This window comes from Pangasianodon hypophthalmus, chromosome 23, assembly GCF_027358585.1.
Source record: "Pangasianodon hypophthalmus isolate fPanHyp1 chromosome 23, fPanHyp1.pri, whole genome shotgun sequence".
Taxonomy (NCBI): domain Eukaryota; kingdom Metazoa; phylum Chordata; class Actinopteri; order Siluriformes; family Pangasiidae; genus Pangasianodon; species Pangasianodon hypophthalmus.
In genome coordinates this window covers 19050639-19071400 of record NC_069732.1, presented here as the reverse complement: position 1 = coordinate 19071400, position 20762 = coordinate 19050639, and the positions used below count along the sequence as shown (strand labels likewise).

The window sequence follows — 20762 nt, the reverse complement described above, 5'->3', positions numbered from 1 at the left end:
TCCCCTTACATCATTATTTCTAAAAGAGACTCTGCATCCAAGGCACTTCCATTTATATATAGCACAGGGTTGGGTGTACTTGGTTCCTAAACAAGGAGAGGATAACGCTATACTAGGTATAACAATATTTAGTGGTTAAAGTGAAATTTATGATTATTTTTTCTAAACTAAGCTGCAAAAAAGGGGGGAAATCTTTTTTTAACCCTTTTTTTGACATCATAGGGGTGAATACATTTACACATGTCTGTCCACATTTACACATCAACAATTCCTATTTTGTGTCTAGCGACCTGTAGCATTAGAAACAAGTGGCTGAATTTATTTTTTTAGGTCCTTGATCACATCAGTCTGACATTAAAAGTTTATGCACCACATTAAAATGATTGTTTTGTGAACCTGTCACAGTGTAATACAGGCTTCGAAAAGAGGCTGTTATTGAAAGCTGGGGCAGTGCAAACTAGTATATTAGCAAGACTGGAGTTGTAGATGGCCCCCAAAAAAGATATGAGGTAGGGTGGAAAATGGCCATGAAAAACTAAATTAAAATTAAACTAAATGTTTTGGTTGCAAGAATCCTTGACTAATATTACTAATATTACAAGTGAACCTCAGTGAAAAAAAATTAATTATAAATTTAACAAATTCTAAACAAATGTATATGACCCCATTAAAGGGCTAGTTCACCCCAAAATGAAAATTCTACCATTTACTTTCTTTTTTCTGTGGAACACAAAATAAGATATTTTGAAGAATGTTTTTGTCTATACAGTGAAAATCACTGGGGTCCAAAACAACACTGACCCCCCCCCCCACACACACACACACACCCCCCACCCCCCATTTTCATTGACATTCTTCAAAATATCTTCTTTTGTGCTCCACATAAAAAAAGAAAGTCACATGGGTTTGGAACAACATGAAGGTGAGTAAATGATGACAGAATGTTTATTTTTGTTGGAACTATCCCTTTAATCCTTCTTGCTGCTGTTAAGTGGAACCTGCACACAATGAAACAGTTCCACAGAACAACCCCATAAACAAATGTTTAAAAGAAATCATAACCTTGAGAAGTGGTTGAAAATGAAATATTATATATGTAAATGTTAAATGGATGAATTTACCCAAGTACACTTACCTCATTGATGACATAAAGAGATCTTGGACTCTCCTTGAACAGAAGTGGAAGGAGCACAGCAGCAGCAGCCACCTTTAATATCAAATGGTGAATTGCACATGGCATAATATGTTATTATTAATTGCAATTTGTAGCTTTACTGTCCATGCAAACCAGGGAATTATTACTTTTGTGTGCCAAATCACCATGGGTTTATTTTGCTTCATCCAACTCAGTACAGATATCTACCCCAACCTCTCTTCTGTGACACTCGTTAATCACTTTCTGTGTCACCAGGCCCAGATTTTTTTAGAATGTTCTTGTCAATGTCTGTGTCAAGTATGCTTTGGACCTCAAATACAAGCTATTGACCTCCAATACAACAGTATTAAATGATATATAATTTCTGCAAATATTCATTTGCTTTCATAATTTGGAACACAATTCTACTCACAATTGAGGGGACTTTAAGAGTTGGATATCGTGTTAATATTTCCTTAGTGATATTTTATGTTGTCTGTCACTTGAATAGTAGAGATGTATGTACTAAGGTGTCACTTCATTTGGCACAATGGTTGCCTTCTTTTTTAGTGCCACATGTCTGTTGGACCCTTGATGAAATCATTTGGTTCCTTATTTTGTTGAACCTGCTACGAATTTCATTTATCTCATCAACATCAACCAAGGGTGATCTTTCTTTTCTGAATTTGTTTTTAAGCATCTCATGCCATGACTATAAAACTATAAAACTATAAAATATATATATATATATATATGAACACACCTTCTTGTATTGTTCACTTGTTGGATACCTGAAAAAAAAAAAAAATTTTCTCTCCATCATTCTCTAAAATTATGCACTTAGTGGATTGTGGAAGTTACCATGTATATGTGCACATTTGATCAAACAGTGAATTATTTTGATCACCATTTGCTTCATCCTGTCAAAGAAAAAAATCTCTGCTCTCCTCATCAAGTATTTTTTCGTATTGTCACTGGAAATTCTGGTAGCTGATAAATTGCTGTTCACCCTACATTCTATATTCTATGACAGTGCCATGTTTTTAAGTGGTTTTAAAAACTGTTTTTAAAAGCAAATGCAAAAAAAGTGTTTAAAAGCTTTAATGCTAGTGTTCCTGTAGCACAAATGGTAGGGAATGGCACTAGCCATGCCAAGGCCATGGGTTTGATTCTTGGGGAATGCATGATCTGATAAAAGAAAATGTTTTTGCATGCTTGAATTTGCTTTGGATAAAAGTTTAGGCCAAATACATAAATGGGAGGAAAGATTAAATTCACTGAGCTCTTCAGTACGACCCATTAAATAATTATAGTATTTAATAATAATTAGTAGTGGTGTCAACATACTTTTGGACAGAAGGAGTAGATGTAATAAACTTACTCATGATTGGTGTGTGTGGTCTTGGCGGGCATATCAGTCTTTAGGTTTTCTTCTATGAATTTAACTTGATCCTTCATTATAGAGTATATTTTAGCTATCATAGTTTCAGTTAGTTTCATTAAAGTGTCCCCATCGATTTCATTCTCTGTTAAGACGACAAGAGTCAATAGGAGTAAAATATTATAATTTCCACCAAATTGCATTCTGAATACATACATTGGTGCACATGCACATTCTGTTTAGTAATGCAAGGGGATCAAAAGATTTCCTTCCAAGTCTTTATAAATGTACAGTCCATGGTAAGCTATCTCTTTCCCTACTTCAAAGGCTCATCAAGATGCTTCAGTGACTTTGTATGCATGGAGATGACTGTCAGATTTGAATGGAGCGAGTATTTTTCCAAACATGTACCACAAACCACTGTGCCCATATACTGCCTGATCTTGAGAAATATTGGAATTTACTCAGTGTGTACAATGTCAGTCACTTTGCATTCACCAGTTATTATTAACTGTAATGGAATTTGTTTTTGGTAAGACTTCTTTTGTCAGAGTTTTGCCAAACTGTGATTCCAATGTGGCCAAAACTAAAGAAGGCAGGGTGTTTGATAGGACAACAAAAGATCCTGAGGCATGGCACACTTCATATCCAATGCTTTTCTTCTGAGTTTGTTCCCCGCACTGTCTCAAGTGATGCCTTCTATTAAGTGGTTTGGCAATGTTCTTAAAGATGCAAACAACAGTGGACACTTTCTTGAAATACTGGTGCTTTGCCTTTAAGTGCAAATGAAGTAATGGACCAATGGACCATACTTCAGCATAAGTATGCTTCAGCATAAGGATAGTGCACTAAAAATGCATTTTTTGGAATGAGACCATCAGCGAAGATTTCATGAAATGCTGTCAAATTTTCTCCTTAATCTTCCATGATCTTCTAACCACTGGGGCCATGATCACATCTACCATTTATTGCAGTAAAATGTAGCAGTTCCAATACTTGGTTGGAAGGACATAAGATCCGACCATCTGAAGTAGCAGTCAAAACAGTGTCCAGGTTTCTGAAGCTTTACTAGTGAGTTGGGCTCTACTTCGCAACATTCTCTCAGGCAAGATTTGTGGCTTAGACGTTTTGTGATTTACAGAATATGGAAAATGTGCAATTTCAAAGTTCATTTGAGCTAGGGTGAAGTGTTTATCCTGGATAAGCTGATAAAGAATCCACCTCAGATCATTAGGGATGACTCATGCATCACATCAGGTGCAAACAAGTGAGTTATCAATGTAGGACCATAGGTAAGAGATTAAAAACTGCACTCTCTCTGGACACCATAAACAGACTCATAATCAGGATTTTCACAGACAGCCTGCAGGTGGTATTTGTAGTTAGCACTGCCTCTCAGAGTAAAGTCCTCTTCCTTGAATTTGGTAGTGATGTCTTCTTTTGTGGTCATGCAATGTGAAAGATTTATTTTGAACCAAATCAAAGAGTGAGCTGAAAGATTGTTGGCTGATGTGGTGAGTATTGTGCCATAGTATCTTCTACTTTCCCCACTACATGGCAGAGTCACTTCCTCAGTCTCAAGACACCTCACTTCTTCAATCAAAGGCTGCAGCAGAATGTTGTAGTTGGAAAGATCTTCTTCAATAAACCGATGTCTGATTAAAGAAGATTAAAGGTAAATATTCTCATGTTTTGATGTGTATTTCCTATCAATGTTTCCGAGTTTTAAATACACAGCTGTCAGTTTATGTTTCTTCTTTTTAGGCCTAAAAGCTTAACAATTTCAAATTCATCAATGTAGAAATGTAGACATAGAGATAAGGAAGAAAGATGACTACGTTTGAACTGGTTTTCTTCATTGTAGCCCGCCATAACATCCTGAGGTTTGGGTGTTTCCTCTTGGTTAAGCATTGCCCACACATCGTCATTAGGAGCAGTCTTACTCAGCAGAGCCTTAAGAGGTATATACTGGAAATGTGCACCAAGTTGTTCTGTTTGATCCAGTGGAATTTGCACTGGTGAAACATATTCAAGTTCATTTTCACAATAGAGTTCAAGCAACCATTCACTACTGATCTGTCTGTGGCATTCATCAAACAACATTTTGCTGATTAAGTAGTTCAGATAAATCATCATTGTCATCAGTGTCAATTTGTTGTTGCTGAAGTTGAAATCTCAGCATGTCAGTATAATGAGTGGTAAACTCCTGAAAGATGACTTGCAGGTTCGCCACGATACTGAAATGAACTGTGGCGGTAATACAGTGCTTCGCTCTTAATTTTAAAATGAACAAAGATTGTGCTTGAGATTTTGCAGTAAATTTTCTGTTCTAGACTCTCTGCAGATGTCCACCACATCGGAGCTAGGAAACTCTTCTTCAAAGTCATGTCAGGTGTCAGGTGATTAAGGCCAATATGTCGAATCTGCTTAATTAGAAAAAGTCTGTTTGCATCATAGGGGACAGTTAAAGGGAGTGGGCATTTCTGTGAAATCAACCATGACATGTAAAGATGAACTCCTGCAAACAGTTTGCAGTCAACCAACATCTTGGATTTTCCAGTGAATCACCTCTGTATTCATTCTCGTTACAGTTTGTATATAGAGAATTACAATTTATTAGGGTTAAACTTACAGCTTCGTTATTAGTAGAGACGCTGCTGCCGAATACTGCTGAGTTACACAGACACACAGACCCACACATGCTTAATCTCTCTCTCTCTCTCTCTCTCTCTCTATTTCAAATGTCTTGAAATAAAACATCTGAAAAAGGTCTTGAGGTGTGGTAACCGTTATTTAATGTTATTTTCATAGCTTTTCAAAAAGGTCATAGTTATTTTGATAGGTTATGTTGTCTTACCTCAGATAGTCGCGCCGCTCCACTCAGTCCCACTGCTCGCGCTTAAAAGTTTGTAACGGTTTTCGCGCAAGACAGACATTTGGAGATTCAGTATTTTGCGTTGCGTACCTGGTATAAATGTTTTTTTTTTTTTTTTTTTTTTTTTTTTTTTTTTTTTGGGGTGAAAGGTTTTGCGCATTGAAATGTTTACTGATATAGCTGATGGGATGGAAACACAAACTGTCGGCATCTTTTTGCGTTTAACTTCAGCGCATAAATTCTATTTAAATAAATTCTATTCTATACTTTAAATGTAGAGAAAAAAATTGATTGGAAACAGTTTTGGTGAGAAAAATGGCATTCACGCAAAAAAGTGCCACCACTATGTACTCGGCGCAGGTTGCCAGCTTGAACAGGGGGTGGCAATCCGCTTTCGGGTCAGAACCGGTGGTCGGTGGCAACCTGCGATGGGTGCAGCCAGAGACTGTCTGTGTGTCTCTTCACCACTACCTTCGTCGCATAAGAGCTTAAGTTACTTGGAGCCCTATCAGACAGCAACTGTTCCATTCGTCTTCTGATATTTCGTACAACTGCAATTATTTGTGAAATTAAAATGAAAGTAAGCTGACCAATTTCATTTAATTGTTTCAATGCTCTCTCCATTTTACAAAGATTTGAGGACGTGGGATGCAAAAGGTACACAATTTGCGATATACACAAAATTCTGTATGGTAAAGGCTCAAGGGCAGATTTCTTTTGCTTATACACCAAAACTTTTGAGACAATTTTCTAAGCATGACGTCATCACGCACGCCTTTTTATCGGTAAAAGGCCAATTGGATGGAAACAGGCAGGAGGCAGCTAAGGGAAACAGCAAAGGAGACAACAAGAGACAGCTTAAAAAAAAGCAAACTTTTTTACGCTCTTGTACTTTGTTGATAATAGAAAAGCGCAAAAAGTGGATGGAAACTTGGCTAATATGAAATATGAATTATGTCTACAAGAAGGTGCTAGTGAATTAGTTATTTGTCAATATTGGCAGAAAGTGAATAAGAAATAATAAAGATGAGAATATTCTAGGGGTTTAATTTGTGATAAAATAAATAAAATAAAAAAAATAATAATAAATTTTCAAAATAGTAGTACAATCTTTACAGTCCATCTTAGGAAAGGTTCATAAAAGAACATTGACAACAGGCCAGCTTCTAATGCGAGCCCTTTTGCCGCAACAAAGGTTGTAAAAAGAACTGATAACATATGCCAAATAACCAAGGGATTGTTATAGAACCTATAAGTTCTATGTTGAACCTTTCTGATAGTTTGAAGTTTATATTTGCACTTTGAAGTTCATATTTTTGCTGTTTTCCCCAGCCAAACCCGTCTTCCTCTTCTTGTGTTGTTTTTGTTAGACCTTCTGTTAGAATATACTGTGCTCAGTTACTACAGTCTTAGTCAAAGGAGCTATAACTAGGTTTCTGTTTATGGCTGCAGAAATTCTGAGTGGAGTAATTTCTAATAGAATCAAAATGACATCACAAGGACCAGAGTGGTGTAACTCCACCCCAGCAGACAATGCCAAGACATTTTATACAGCGAGACAGTGGGGAACAATGGCTATGTCTATAGGTGAATGGGAATTTATAATCTGGCTGAGTCTAAGGTGACTTGAGCTAGGTGACCTCCGCCCTGATATCTTTTATAGTCCCTGGAGGAAGAAAAGAGTAATGTGAAGTACAGTATGTTACTTCAAAAAATCATAAAATGAGTTGAAAACAAAAAAGACTAAATGGAACAGGTGAAATTTTTCTGCTATACTAAAAAAGAGGGGACATGTTTTAATATAGCCCATATCTAACCTTAACCAAACCCTACATCTAACTAAACATTAAAAGTAGTAAATATTCAATTTATGCTGAGGCACACAGATGGTAGGGTCAGAATTGGGCACCAGTGGCGTGAATCCATGGACCCAACCTGCCTTGTGTCAAACAGTCCAGGCTTTTGGAGGTTACATGTAATGGTGTGGGGAATGTTTTCTTGTCACACTTTGGGCCTGTTAATACCAATTAATCATCACTTGAATGCTACAACCTATTTGAGTATTGTTGCTGACCATGTGCATCCCTTCATGGCCGCAATTTACCATCTTCTAATGGCTTATCATTCCAGCATGATAATGCACCATGTCACAAAGCAAAAGTCACCTCAAAGAGGTTTCATGAACATGACAGTGAGTTCAATATTCTTTAGTGGCCTTCCCAGTCACCGGATCTGAATCCAATATAACACCTTTGGGATGTGGTAAAATGTTAGATTTCCACCATGAAAGTGAACCTGATAAACTGCAGGAATTGCATGATGCAATCATGTCAACATGGACCAGAATCTCAGGAATGTTTCCAACATCTTGTGGAACCCATGCCATGAAGAATTGTAACTGTTCTGAGAGCAAAGGAAGGCCCTACCCAGTATTAGTAAAGTGCTCAGTGAGTGTAGTTACACTGGGCATCATTTAACATCACTGTAATACTCTCCATTTGAGTAGAACATGAAACTTTTTTAGTTGTTCGGCCACTCTGAAAATATGTACTTTTCCTGGGGAATTCAGGATGCTTCACCTTTTGCCAAATTTACATAAAAAAGTATTTCTGTGTGTTTAATTTTTGAGATTTGCATTTAGGGTTCAGATTTTTTTAAATCTCAAAACTTTAACCTGTAATTTGAAATTGTGTAGTTTTAAAGAGAAATCCTACCCCTTGCAAGTTCAAAACAACAAAATAGATTTTTATTTAATTAATGGAAAGTGTTATTTGCTGTGACATACACTCATGGTCCACTTTATTAGGAATACCTGTACACTTGCATATTCATGCAGTTATCTAATCATGCCAATCGTGTGGCAGTAGCACAATGCAAACAAAAATCATGCAGATACTGGTCAAGAGCTTCAGGTAAGTTTCACTTCAAACATCAAAGTCGGGAACTTTAATCGTGGCATGTTTGTTGGTATCACAGGGGCTGGTTTGAGTATTTTAGAAACTGTGGGTGGAAACACCTTGTTGATAAGAGAGGTCAGAGGAAAATTGGCAGATTGGTTTGAGCTGTCAGGGAGGATATATAATAACTCATATAGTCACTCTTTACAACCATGGTGAGCAGAAAAGCATCTCAGCATGCACAAAACATCAAACCTTGAGGTAGATGGGCTACAACAGCAGAAGACCACATTGGGTTCCAAGCCTGTCAACGAAGGACAGGAATTTGAGGCTATCAATGGCACAGGCTCATCAAAACTGGATGATTAAATATCAGGAAAAAAAATCACCTGGATTTTTTCCAGTCTTCAACTGTCCAGGTTCTGTGCCTCAGATTCTTGCATTCTGAGATGCTTTTCTGCTCACCACAATAGTGGTTGTCTGAGTTACTGTATCCTTTCTGTAAGCTGGAACCCATCTGGCTATTCTCCGTTAACCTCTCTCATCAACAAGGCATTTCATTCTGCAGAACTGCCACTGACTGGATGTTTTTTCTTTATTGCACCATTCTGAGTAAACTCAAGAAACTTTTATGTCTGTGAAAAGCCCAGGAGATCAGCAGTTTCCAAGCACTAAGAGCTGGTGAAAGTATATTGTTTAAATTAAAATGCATAATTTGATAATAAAGTGTAAAAAATGAAAATCGTGAAAATAATGTTTAGAAAGTCATTATTCGACAACTATCCACTAACACACTGTTTTCTTAACAGCCATCTATGTGCTAACACACCTGTGCGCTTCAGGTGCTGAAAACGCTACTGAGACAGTTTCAAAGCGTGAAGAGAAGAAGCAAGCTAGAAGTAAGTTTTCTGATTACATAATAATTCTGGATGGCCTTTCTGTTTCATCATGTTCACCTTGGTATGATTATTGACTCCAGTCTTTCATTTGAAGCTCATGTAGATAATATTAGGATAGCTTTCTTTCATCTCAGAAATATTGCTAAGATAAAAATATAGTGTCACTACACAATGCAGAAAAATGAACATGCTTTTGTTACCTCTAGGTTGGATTATTGTATTGCCTTGCTGTCTGGATGTTCCAGTAGATGCATAAACAAGCTCCAGTTAGTCCAGAATGCAGCAGCAAGAGTCCTTACTAGAACAACTAACTAGACCACATCACTCCTATCTTATACACTCTGCACTGGCTCCCAATCAAATTTTGTATTGTTTATAAAATACTACTATTGCCATAAAAAGCACTGAATGGGCTCTGTACCTGAGCCATCTTTTGGTCTTTTTTGATCCACCACCCCTACTTGATTGAGATTGCACTCTGCTATTTCTTGGTATCTCGAATAGTGAAGGCTACAGCAGGGGGTAGAGCTTTCTCTTACAAATCCCCACAGTTATGGAACAGCCTTCTAATTAGTGTTCGGGGCTCAGACACAGTCTCAGTTTTTAAGTCTAGGCTGATAACATATTTGTTTAGTCAAGCCTTTTGTGAATATTTTTTTAGGTAAAGGAGCAGATGTTTCACAGGCATAGAGTGAACTGGGATGTTTGGATGCTTTCAACCCCCACTCTCACGCATTTGTCGATGTTGGAGTGGCTGGCCACTTTATGTCCCAGGTGCCCTCATGTCTGTGTTACCTTCTGGCTCTCCCTTTTAGTTATGCTGTCACATCTGGTCTTGCCAGAGTCCCTGCTTGCCCTCTGCATGCAAAAAACACTGTCCTTAACTGTTACGGGACAAAAGCTTACCTAACAATCTCTCCCTCTCTCTCTCTCTCTGTCTTTCTTTCTTTCTCTCTCTCTCTCTCTCTCTGTCAAACTACACATGCTACTCCTGAGATACCAGTGACCCTGACCCCTTCTGCTCTCCGGACCTGCCTGATCTTCTTCTGGTCGGAGTTCTCATCGGTTACAATCACTCGCTTCTGCTGGGGGTGGACCAACATGGACGGCCTGAAAATCATTGGGATTGCTGGGGATGGTGCCACTTGGGGTGCCATGGAGATGGCTTGGGGATTTCATATGGGGAGTTGTACTGTGATGGAGAGGGACTGTGATTGCTGTGGTGGTTTTGGGGCTGCGGGTGCCGCAAACAGTTTTGTACTCAGGACTCCATCAGTTGACAGTGGATAGGATTAACAAACCGGACTTCATATGAAAACTGTGATGAATTTACTGGTTGCACAATGAATTGCACTATTTGTCCATATAGTACACAGTTATAGAAGGGATTTATTTATAATTGCACTATCCATTAGCACCCAGATGAGGATGGGTTCCCGTTTGAGACTGGTTCCTCTCAAGGGTTCTTCCTCATATCCTCTTAGGTAGTTTTTCATTGCCACAGTTGCCACTGGCTTGCTCATTAGGGATAAATTCACATATTTACAATTTATTTTGGTTTAATCTAATTTGAATCTATTTATTTCTGTAAAGCTGCTTTGTGACAATGTCCATTGTTAAAAGCGCTAGACAAATAAATTTCAACTGAATTGAATTGAAAAAAATGAAATCGTGAAAAATAATGTTTAGAAAGTCATTATTCATCAAATACGCACTAACACTCTGTTTTCTTAACTATCTATTTGCTAAAACAACTATAAGCTTCAGGTGCTGAAAACGCTATTGAGACAGTTTCAAAGCGCTCCGAGCTGGGGAAAGTGTTTTTTCTCAAAAAAAAAAAAACACATGTATGCACGTGCATGAAATACTTTTCACTTTCAATCTCTACATGTTCATGAAAAACGAATGTTCATGATGAACAGTTATATGAAATATGATTGTTTCCATTACAATGTTTGATTTGATAATAAAGCGTAAAAAAAGAAAAGCATGTAAACAATGTTCAGAAAGTTATTATTAATCAAATATGCAATAACACAATGTTTTATTAACATCTATCTGTGTGAAATAGATGTTAATAAAACATTGTGTTACCGTTGAAAACGCTATTGAGACAGTTTCAAAGACCTCCGAGCTGGGGAAAGTTTTTTTTTCCAACAAACGCATGTATACACACGCAAGATATATTTTTCAATTAAGATTTTAGCATGCTAATGATGAAATATGATTGCTTACATTATAAAGCATAATCTGATAAAGTGTAAAAAAAAAAAAAAAAAAAAAAGAAACTCGTTAAAATAAGGTTTAGAAAGTCATTATTCATCAAATATGCACTAACACATTGTTTTCTTAACAAACATCTCTTTGCTAACAAAAGATTGTGCTTCAGCCGCTGAAAACGCTATTGAAACAGCTTCTAAGCTGGGGAAAGGGGTTTTTCTAACAAGCTCAGGTATACACAACTGTATACACAAATGCTAACACAACTGTGTGCTCCAAAAGGTAAGGACGAAAAATGCCTCGGAAAACTTTCTCTGTTCAAAATAAATTCAATTCAATTCAAAAGCTTTATTGTCTATCCCAAATAGGGTAGAAAATTGTCTTTAGACAAGAGGCTCAACAGACAAACAATACAAATAATCATCACAACACTTTACATTACATACATCACTTCACAACTATAATAATACATAAAAAATTCATTTTAAGATCCTATTTAAAATACAAATCGCAGTTGGGATAAAGGTCTTCTTATACTTGGCCCTTTTCACTAAAGGCACTTTATATCGTCTGCCAGAGGGAAGTAACTGGAAAGAACTATACAGGGGATGAGAAGAGTCTCCCACAATAACAGAGGCTTTCCTTTTTAATGCCACTGTAAAGAGATCAGTGAGAGGTGTTTGTCTCTCACCAATTATTTTACTCGCCACATTTATAATCCTTAAAATTTTGTTTTTACTTTTAACAGAAAGAGAGTTAAACCAGAATACAATAAAAGTAAGAACAGATTCGATAAGTGATTTATATACAACCATCAAAATGTCCTTTTCAATGTTAAAACTTCTCAATAAGCCTAAAAGTTGATAAGCCTTTTTAAAAACATTGTCTGAATGCTTATCAAATGAAAATTGGGAGTCAATCTCTGTACCTAAATATTTAAAAGATCCCGCCTGTTCAACTTCCTCTCCATTAACTAATAAAGTGCTCTACATTGTTAGCCCCACAACACATTTCTTTAGTGTTACTAATATTAAGCTGCAAAGAAGTCTCCTCTGTCCAAACTGTGATAAAATTAACAAAATTGAGGTAAGTATCTAATGACTGAATATCCTTTACACATCCCACCAGTGCCATATCTTATAAGCATATTTATAGTGCATATTTTATAACCATCAATTTATCGTTATCACAGGTCATTTCATTTGTATAAATAGAAAATAGAATTGGTGATAAAACACACCCCTGTGGAAGGCCAGTGTTTAAAACCACATTCTCCGACTTTTTGCCATTTACCAATGCATGCGGTCCCGTAAAAAATTCTTAATCCATAAGATAAGGGTTTGGTGCACCTGCAACTTCTCCAGCTGCCTCAAAAGAATATTTATGTTCACAGTATTAAAAGCAGAAGAAAAATCCATAAATAAAATCCACAACAATCTGCCACATCCAAGTATTTTCCAACCTTATCCATCAGAGTGAGGGTGGCATCTTCAACTCCACGCCCAACTCTGTAGGAAAACTGCAAAGGATCCAGTTTCCCAGTCAATTCTTGGGAGAGTTGTTGACAAACTACTCTCTCCATGCACTTACAAAGCACAGATGTTAAAGCCACTGGTCTGTAGTCTATAAGATCCTTAGCATGTGCCTTTTCTGGCAGTGGAAAAATGGTACTCTCTTTCCAGGCCTGAGGTACAACATTACAGTCTTTAGTTTTTGCTTATACCGAGGCAAGAGAAGAACAGCATTATGATCAGATCGACCCAGAGGGGGATGTACCTTAGAGATGTAAGCTCCAGGTATATTTCCATAGCACAGATCCAATGTTTTTTTCCAGTCTAGTGGCAGATGTGACATATTGTTCCAGATTTGGCAGGAATGTAGCAACATCACATCAAATAAAATCTCCAAGCAAAAACACTGGCTGATCTCCAACTCTAAATGCTGCTTTCAGCAGCATGAAATCAGGTTCCGGAACATACACCAGTATCACTGTAATTTGGGTAAATTCTCGTGGAAGATAATGTGGACGAAAGGAAACCACCATGATTTCATAATGTTTTGAACACTTGGTTTCCCTCAACGTAAAGTTCATCACCCATCTATTATTTACAGCCATGCAAAGCCCCCCACCAACAGTTTTCTTTGTTTTAAGAATATCTCAGTCAAACTGAATCAAAGTAAAACCATCCAGATGAAAGTCCACTGTTTCCTGATCGAGCCAAGTCTCGGTAAAACAAAAAAGACTTGTGTAACGATAATCCTCATCATATCTGATCAATGCAGACAACTCGTCAAGTTTATTCCTCAGAGATCTGACATTTGATAAGATGATGGCAGGTAAGGGCAGCCTCTTCTCCGTAACCGTTTACGTATTCCTCCTCTCGATCCCCTTTTCCTCCGTTTCCTTTTAGAATTATTCCAGCCGAGGCCAACCAGAAGAAATTGTGGGACATCTTTAAAAAGCACTGAATCCATAGATGGCAAAACAGCAAGGGAACGCAAGTCCAGCAAAAGTTCCAGCAAATAAACAAAGTTTTCCGCAGCTAATGAACATGCTCCAGTTGGCGTAAAAAATACTTTTAAAATGTCAAAGGGGTTTTGGATGCCAAAAATCAGACTTTACTGAATCAACCAACAAAGCCGAGATGCTCATCATCTGATTTACTAAAAACAATTATCTGATTATGTGGAGTTTTCTCATATTTTCTTTTAATCACACCCCTGAATTCTCACCACAAATATTTCATTGGCCCTCTAGCTTCATTTTAATTTTGGCGTGATCTCAGTCAGTTTATTTATTTATTTTTTAAAAATGTTAACGGTTAACATTCATCACAACCTTAACAATGCACTTCAGTATTCTGGTAGAGAAAAAGTACTTTCCCATGAGAAATGACAGAGCAAGCCTGGACTGAAAAGATATGAATGAGAACTGTGTGCCCATTGATTTCCCACAAGCATCTGCAAGGTCACATCAGTTTGTCTTAGGTTTCCTGATTCACATACACAAATATTCTCATACAGAAATATTCTTGTAAAATCATATGCATAAAGTCACTCTCTTCATGAGTAAAATGTACTAAATGTTCTAAATCTCATCATTTCTGAGTATTTTAACTCTTGATTGGACTGGATGGATTATATGATAATCAAACTTAAATCATACTCTGATCACCAAAATTCTTCTATACATTCCCCCTATGAGATTTACTATGCCCCACCTACTCCAAGAGAGCTATCTCACAATTCTGTTCCTCTATTTTACTCCCATTAAAGATCATTTACTGATCATTTACTCCCATTAAAGTTCATTCACTCCCTCCTTTTATCAATAACCAAATCCTGAAACAGCTCTCTTGTGAAGTACAGGACCAAAACTCTCCCCCACCACTTCAGTAGGAAGGAGTAACAGATCCTGTCTCCCAAACCTAACTTCCACTTCACAAATCAGTCATTCTGTTATAAGCATGAGCATGCATTCGAGTTCATCACTTTTATAGAGTATAATAGTGTCAGTATCAGACTAGACTGTAGTCTGTATCAGACAGTATCAGACTATAAAGTATAATATAAGTATCAGACTTATACAATTGTCACAGTTGTAGATCAATCATTAAAACATAAGCGATTACAGAATCAAATTCCCAAAACTGAGTACAATAATAATCAAACATTAATCAAACAATAACAAATCAATATGATCAACTGATAATCAGCAGTAAAAATATAACAATAATACTTCTTCAACCCAGATAATTTGCTTATCATAGAGGGTCACCCTTGGGAAGAGGTTAAGCTAGCACTTACACCCAGGGCATGGCTCATCATACTTCTTCTTCATCTTCACTTGAGGAATTGGAATCCATTTCTGCTGGTCACTGTTCCGGAATCCAATCTGCCTTAGGGGCCCAGTCCGGATAAAAGTCATCAGGCTCATTAGCCAGTCCACCATTTTTATGCAGGTCATTGTTCATGAGAGACATCTGTTTAACAGTAGCTTCTCCCTCAGGCACTGCTGGGTCAGGTCCTGGTTCATCTTCTCCTTCTTCATAACTTGGGCCTGCCTCTGGCTCTCTTTCTCCTTCACCTAAGCCCTCTACTGCTTCTTTCTGACTGTCCTCTGACATGCCAGCTGCTATACCTTCCTCTTCTTCAGCAGTTTGAACATCCTCTCATCTCCTAGGTCTAGGTACTCCAGTACAATGATTCAAATGATACCAAGTGGTGTTACTTTCCACCTGTACTCCTGTTGGGGTTGCTCTTACCACTGTGTATGGCCCTCACCTTCTGGTACGTTAAACCTTCTTTCATCTGAACACCCTCAGATATACCTTATCTCCAGGAACTACTGGACACGGCACTTCTACATCTTATCTTGGTCCTCTGCTTTGCTCCTGTGAATAGATAGCTTTGTGTATGGCAGTTAGTTGACACTTGTAAGCCCTCAACTCCTATTGCAATTGCTCTAGAGGTGGTCCATCGTAAGGACCCCTCAAATATGGCACAGGCATGGGTCGACCAGTAAGCATTTCAAGCGGTCACAGGTTAGTAATTCTGTTAGTCTGCATGTGATAACTCATTAGTGCAAGAAGTAATGCATCCACCCAATTAAGGTTAATTAATCTTATTACCAAATCTTATTAAGTTTAGCCTTAAGATTACCATTCACCCTTTCCACCATTCCTTGTGACTGAGGATGATAAACACATCCAAGTTGCTGTTTTATTCTTAATTGCTGCAACACTGTCTTCACTGTTCTCTGAACTAACGGTGAACCATTGTCAGAACTTATCTGAGAAGGTATACCAAATCTGGGAATTACTTCTCTTGTCAAAAACTTAACCACTGTTCCTGCACCCTGGTCTCTTGAAAGTACTGCTTTTCACTATATCCATAATCTATTACTAGATGCTTGAATAGTCCTTCTGGGTACTGGTATGTGGTGTTGATGTTCCTTTCCTAACATTATTCTGCGCACAAACTTCACACTCAGACAGAAAATTGTCCACCATTGCCTGTAAATATGGAGACCAGGATCCTTGCTGTTTTATTTTTCTGATCACCTCCCCCTTGCCCAATGATCAAAACCATGCACATCTGAGATGAGTTCAGTGTGAAGGGCTGTAGGTGCAATTATATGCCCTTCATGTGAATGCCATATACCATTTACATCTCTAGTAACACCTCTTTGTTGCCACACTGAGTGTGGTGTGTATAAATGATCACTGGATAGCCCATAGTCACAGTAGATGTCTTTTCATATGCATAGTATAGGGCAATAAGTCCTTGTTGATAGCATGGTGGATAGCTTTGTGCTACGCTGTCTAGTTTAGTGCTGTAGTATGCAATAGTCTGTTTCTTTCTGCCACTACATGTTTCCTGCATTAGTACCACTGATGCATACCCATCTACCTTATTGGCAACATACAAATGAAATGGTTTGGTATAATCTATAACGACCAACAGTTAATTACTGCAACAATATTGTTGCAGTAATTAACTGTCTCAATCAAAACTCCAGCTTGGACCCACAATTCGATAGTTTTCCTATTAACCGTCTCAGCTTCAGGACGCAATGGGAATTGCTGTTTTCAAGGTAACTGAACTCCTGGTTTAGTCTTGAGTCTAATTGGGCTAGCAGATTTGACTAAACCTACATCAGTGTCATGTTGAGACCATATAGTTTATGTAGTTTATAGCTAGTGCTGTTAAATGCTTTTCCATTTCTCTCAGTAGCTCAGCTGTTTTAGATTCTGATACCAGTGTCTCAATCATGTGAATCTGTGTCTTGTCACTAATTACCACTTCCTGTGGGATTCCTGTCATGATAGTGGATAGTGGACTCTTAATGTATGATTTGCCAGGTGAGAGAAAGAATAGAGGATGTCCTGTAACATCCCATTTGCATTTTTCTGCTCCTGTCATGATAAGGCCTAAATCTTTTGACTCCCAGTCTTTTTCTACATAAAGAGTTACATGTGGGACAGAGTTGGGAACCTGAAACCATTTACCAATGGTCTATTCACAAACCATTCACAATCATCTATTTGCATGGCGGCCCCTTGTTTCCCTATGATTATGTACTTGGATGCCAAGGGAACCTTCTATCCTTTTGTACCATTCAGCCACCTCTCTTCAATTACTGGATCACGTGATTGATCATATAACATTGTACAGTGATACTCGGATTTTGGCATTTGTGCACCAAGCTTCTGGGCCTCAGTGAACTTTCCCCATTTATCAACTACTCATTTTACTTCACCACTTACCTGTCCTAAACAATACACATTTGCCTTTGGCTCAGAAAGCAGCATTTGAGTTTTTCCTCCCTTTATGTCTACATAAACTCCCTCTGCGGAACACCAAATTTGAAGTTCCATTTTATACAAAGCATCTCTTGCCAATAAATTAACAGGAGTCTGTTCTGACACTAAAATGGGTAATGTCACCTTATAATTTTTGGTTTGTAAACAAACTGGAGCTGTCGTAGGAATTAGCTGCACTTGTCCTGAGAATCCTACTGTCTTTGCAAATTTTCCAGACATGGGGACGTGGGAGGCATAATTTGAACTTACACATGTGTAAGTTGCTCCAGTGTCTTCCATCATGGGTGTAATTTTGATCTCTATTTTAACCTGCAGCATAAGTTCTTGATCAGCATCAGTTATTAAAATTGGAAGCTGACCCTCCCCAGTAGGATTTTCTGGGCACCCCTAGTACCCCCTGATTTGGCCCACCCCACGGATTTACTGGACCTTTTGGAGGTTGTCAATAGGGCTAGACCCATCTGTCCCCTTCACTACCAGATTGCTGTTGCCATGGATTGGTGGGGCAATCACGTCTGTTATGTCCAGCCTGTCCGCATCCCCAGCATACCCCTCGAGGACCAGGAGTGGGTCTTCCTCTATGTCCTCTTAGTGGTGGCTTTTTCTGCCAGTTCATGTTATTTGGATGCTGATAGACATTGATATTCGGTACAGGGCTGTTGTGGAAGAGCGGGAGCAGCTGGTGCATTTGGTTGAACAGCAGGTGGAGTGGAGATGTATTCAGAGGAGCCTTTACTGCTGACTGTCCTTCCTCTTCTTTGTCTTTGTCTCTTATTGGAGCTTGAGTCTTTTTTCTATTTTTGGTTGTCAGCTCTTCAAGCTGTAGCTGTGCCAGTTTTCGTTGCAACTTTCTTTCTTGATTCTTGAGCTTTTGTTCATTTTTTTTTGTGTTGTTCAACAGCACGAGTCACATTTTCATGAAACTCCTTATGCGTTTTGGAGTTTAGACCAACCACATCTTCTAGTTTGGAGTTCCTGGGATTCTTGTGAAAATAAATCCCTTATCTCAGCATAAGAAGCATAACTGTCTAAAATCTGTTCCCTTGGTTTCTTCTTGCATTGTTTTTTTCTTTTAGTTATTCTTTGGTCCTCTCTTGTGGAGCAAACAGAGGATGCTCTGTCATCCTCTTCCTCTTCCAAGTCTATTTTTCCCTCAACTTGTACTGTTTCTTTAATTATTGGAAGCTGGCTTTTTGGTGACACATATGGAGGTGATTTTTCAAAAATTTCTTTCATTTTTTCATCTGTCTTTTTATTGTCTTTCTTCAGCAATTTGCTTCATGCTTTTCCATACATTTTCCTGTTCTGTTTTGAATAATGAATACGTCTTGCTCCTGTTTCCTTTTTTTCTTCTCTCCCTTTGCTCTTATCTTTGACCTTGTAGTTTTTTTATTAACATTTCCATTTCCTCACATAGAGACACATCATATCACTGACTGTGTCACAGACTATTTTAACTTTTGCCACGATACCATTATCCCTACTCGAACCGTACACTGCTATCCAAACAATAAACCTTGGATCACCAGTGACCTGAAAGATCTGTTGAACAAGAAGAAGAGGGCGTTCAGGTCTGGTGAAAAGGAAGAACTAAAATACAGCAGCAACTGAAAATGAGACTGAGGGAGTGTAAAGACTCGTACCAGCAGAAGCTGGAGAGAAAACTTCAGCAAAATAACATCAAGGACATGTGGATGGGCATGAAGCAGATCACAGGTGACAGCATGAAAGACCATCAGCAGGGGGGCAGCTTGGACAGTGCCAACGAACTGAGTATGTTTTTTAATAGGTTCAGCACAGGACCCCCTGCTGGGCCATCTCACACAGGAACAGTCCTGACACCTCTACAGACACCAAATACACATCTACAGCAACGCCACACCCTGCTGAGTATCCCTGACCACAACCCCCCACTGCCTTCCTCAACTGGACCGACCACCCGGTGAGAAGACAGCTGGAGAGACTTGAGTCCCAGGGTTCTTAAGTCCTGTGCTACTCTACTCAGCTGTCTGGTATCCTGAAGCAAATCTAGAAATCTAAGTCTGATACAGGAAATTTAGGTGATTTAGGTGCTATGGAAAACATCTTGTCTAGTACTTGTCTAAAACTAGAGGTTTTCTGACGACTCTGCAGTGGTGGGGTGTATTAGACAGGAGTCAGAGTACAGGGGAATACTGGATAACTTTGTGGACTGGTGCAATAAAAATGACCTACTCCTAAATGTGACAAAGACCAAGGAGATGGTGGTGGACTTTAGGAAGACTAAAACTTTGATTAAGCCCATAACCATCATGGGTGAGGAAGTTGGAATTGTTAATAACTGCAAGTATTTGGGTGTACACTTAAATGACAGACTGGACTGGAGGACCAACACTGATGCTGTGTACAAGAAGGGAATAGCAGACTCTACTTTCTGTGGAAGCTCAGATCTTTCAATGTATGCAACAAGATGCTGGAGATCTTCTACCAGTCTGTGGTGGCGAGTGCCATTTACTGTGCTGTGGTCTGCTGGGGGCGCAGCATCAGTGTCAGGGATACCAGCAGGATTAACAAGCTTATTCGCAAGGCTGGATCTGTCATTGGACACAAACTGGAGACATTTGAGTCAGTGAGGAACAGGAGGTCACTGAACAAACTGCTCTCCATCATGGCCTATCCGTCTCACCCACTCTACAACACACTACAGAGTCAACGGAGCTCATTCTCCCAAAGACTCATTCAAATTCGTTGTCACAGAGAATGTTACAGGAATTCATTTTTACCATTTGCAATAACATTGTACAACAGCTCACCTGTGTGTGACAGATGATATCACGTTCACATTACACTACTACAAGAAAGCTATCATTTAGAAAGCTGTCATTATATTCTACATTCTCAAGGTTCTTCATATTCATTATTCACTGCCAGTTTTCAGAAGTGCACTTATATAAATACTGATGTAAATCTGGTTAAATCTACAACTGTGTTCCATATCTGCGCTACTACATTTAATTTAACTTATTGTATTTTATATTTTATATTTTGTG

General features: G+C 38.4%; 1 long non-coding RNA gene across 1 annotated transcript; it reads right to left on the bottom strand.

Moving 5' to 3' along the window:
• Nucleotides 1–841: 841 nt before the first annotated feature.
• LOC128317302 (uncharacterized) lies at nucleotides 842–5453 on the bottom strand. Its single transcript, XR_008300814.1, has 3 exons — nucleotides 5374–5453; nucleotides 1136–1207; nucleotides 842–998 (listed from the first exon to the last, which is right to left on the bottom strand). It is a non-coding gene; the product is annotated as an uncharacterized LOC128317302 (long non-coding RNA).
• Between the last annotated feature and the right edge of the window lie 15309 nt (nucleotides 5454–20762).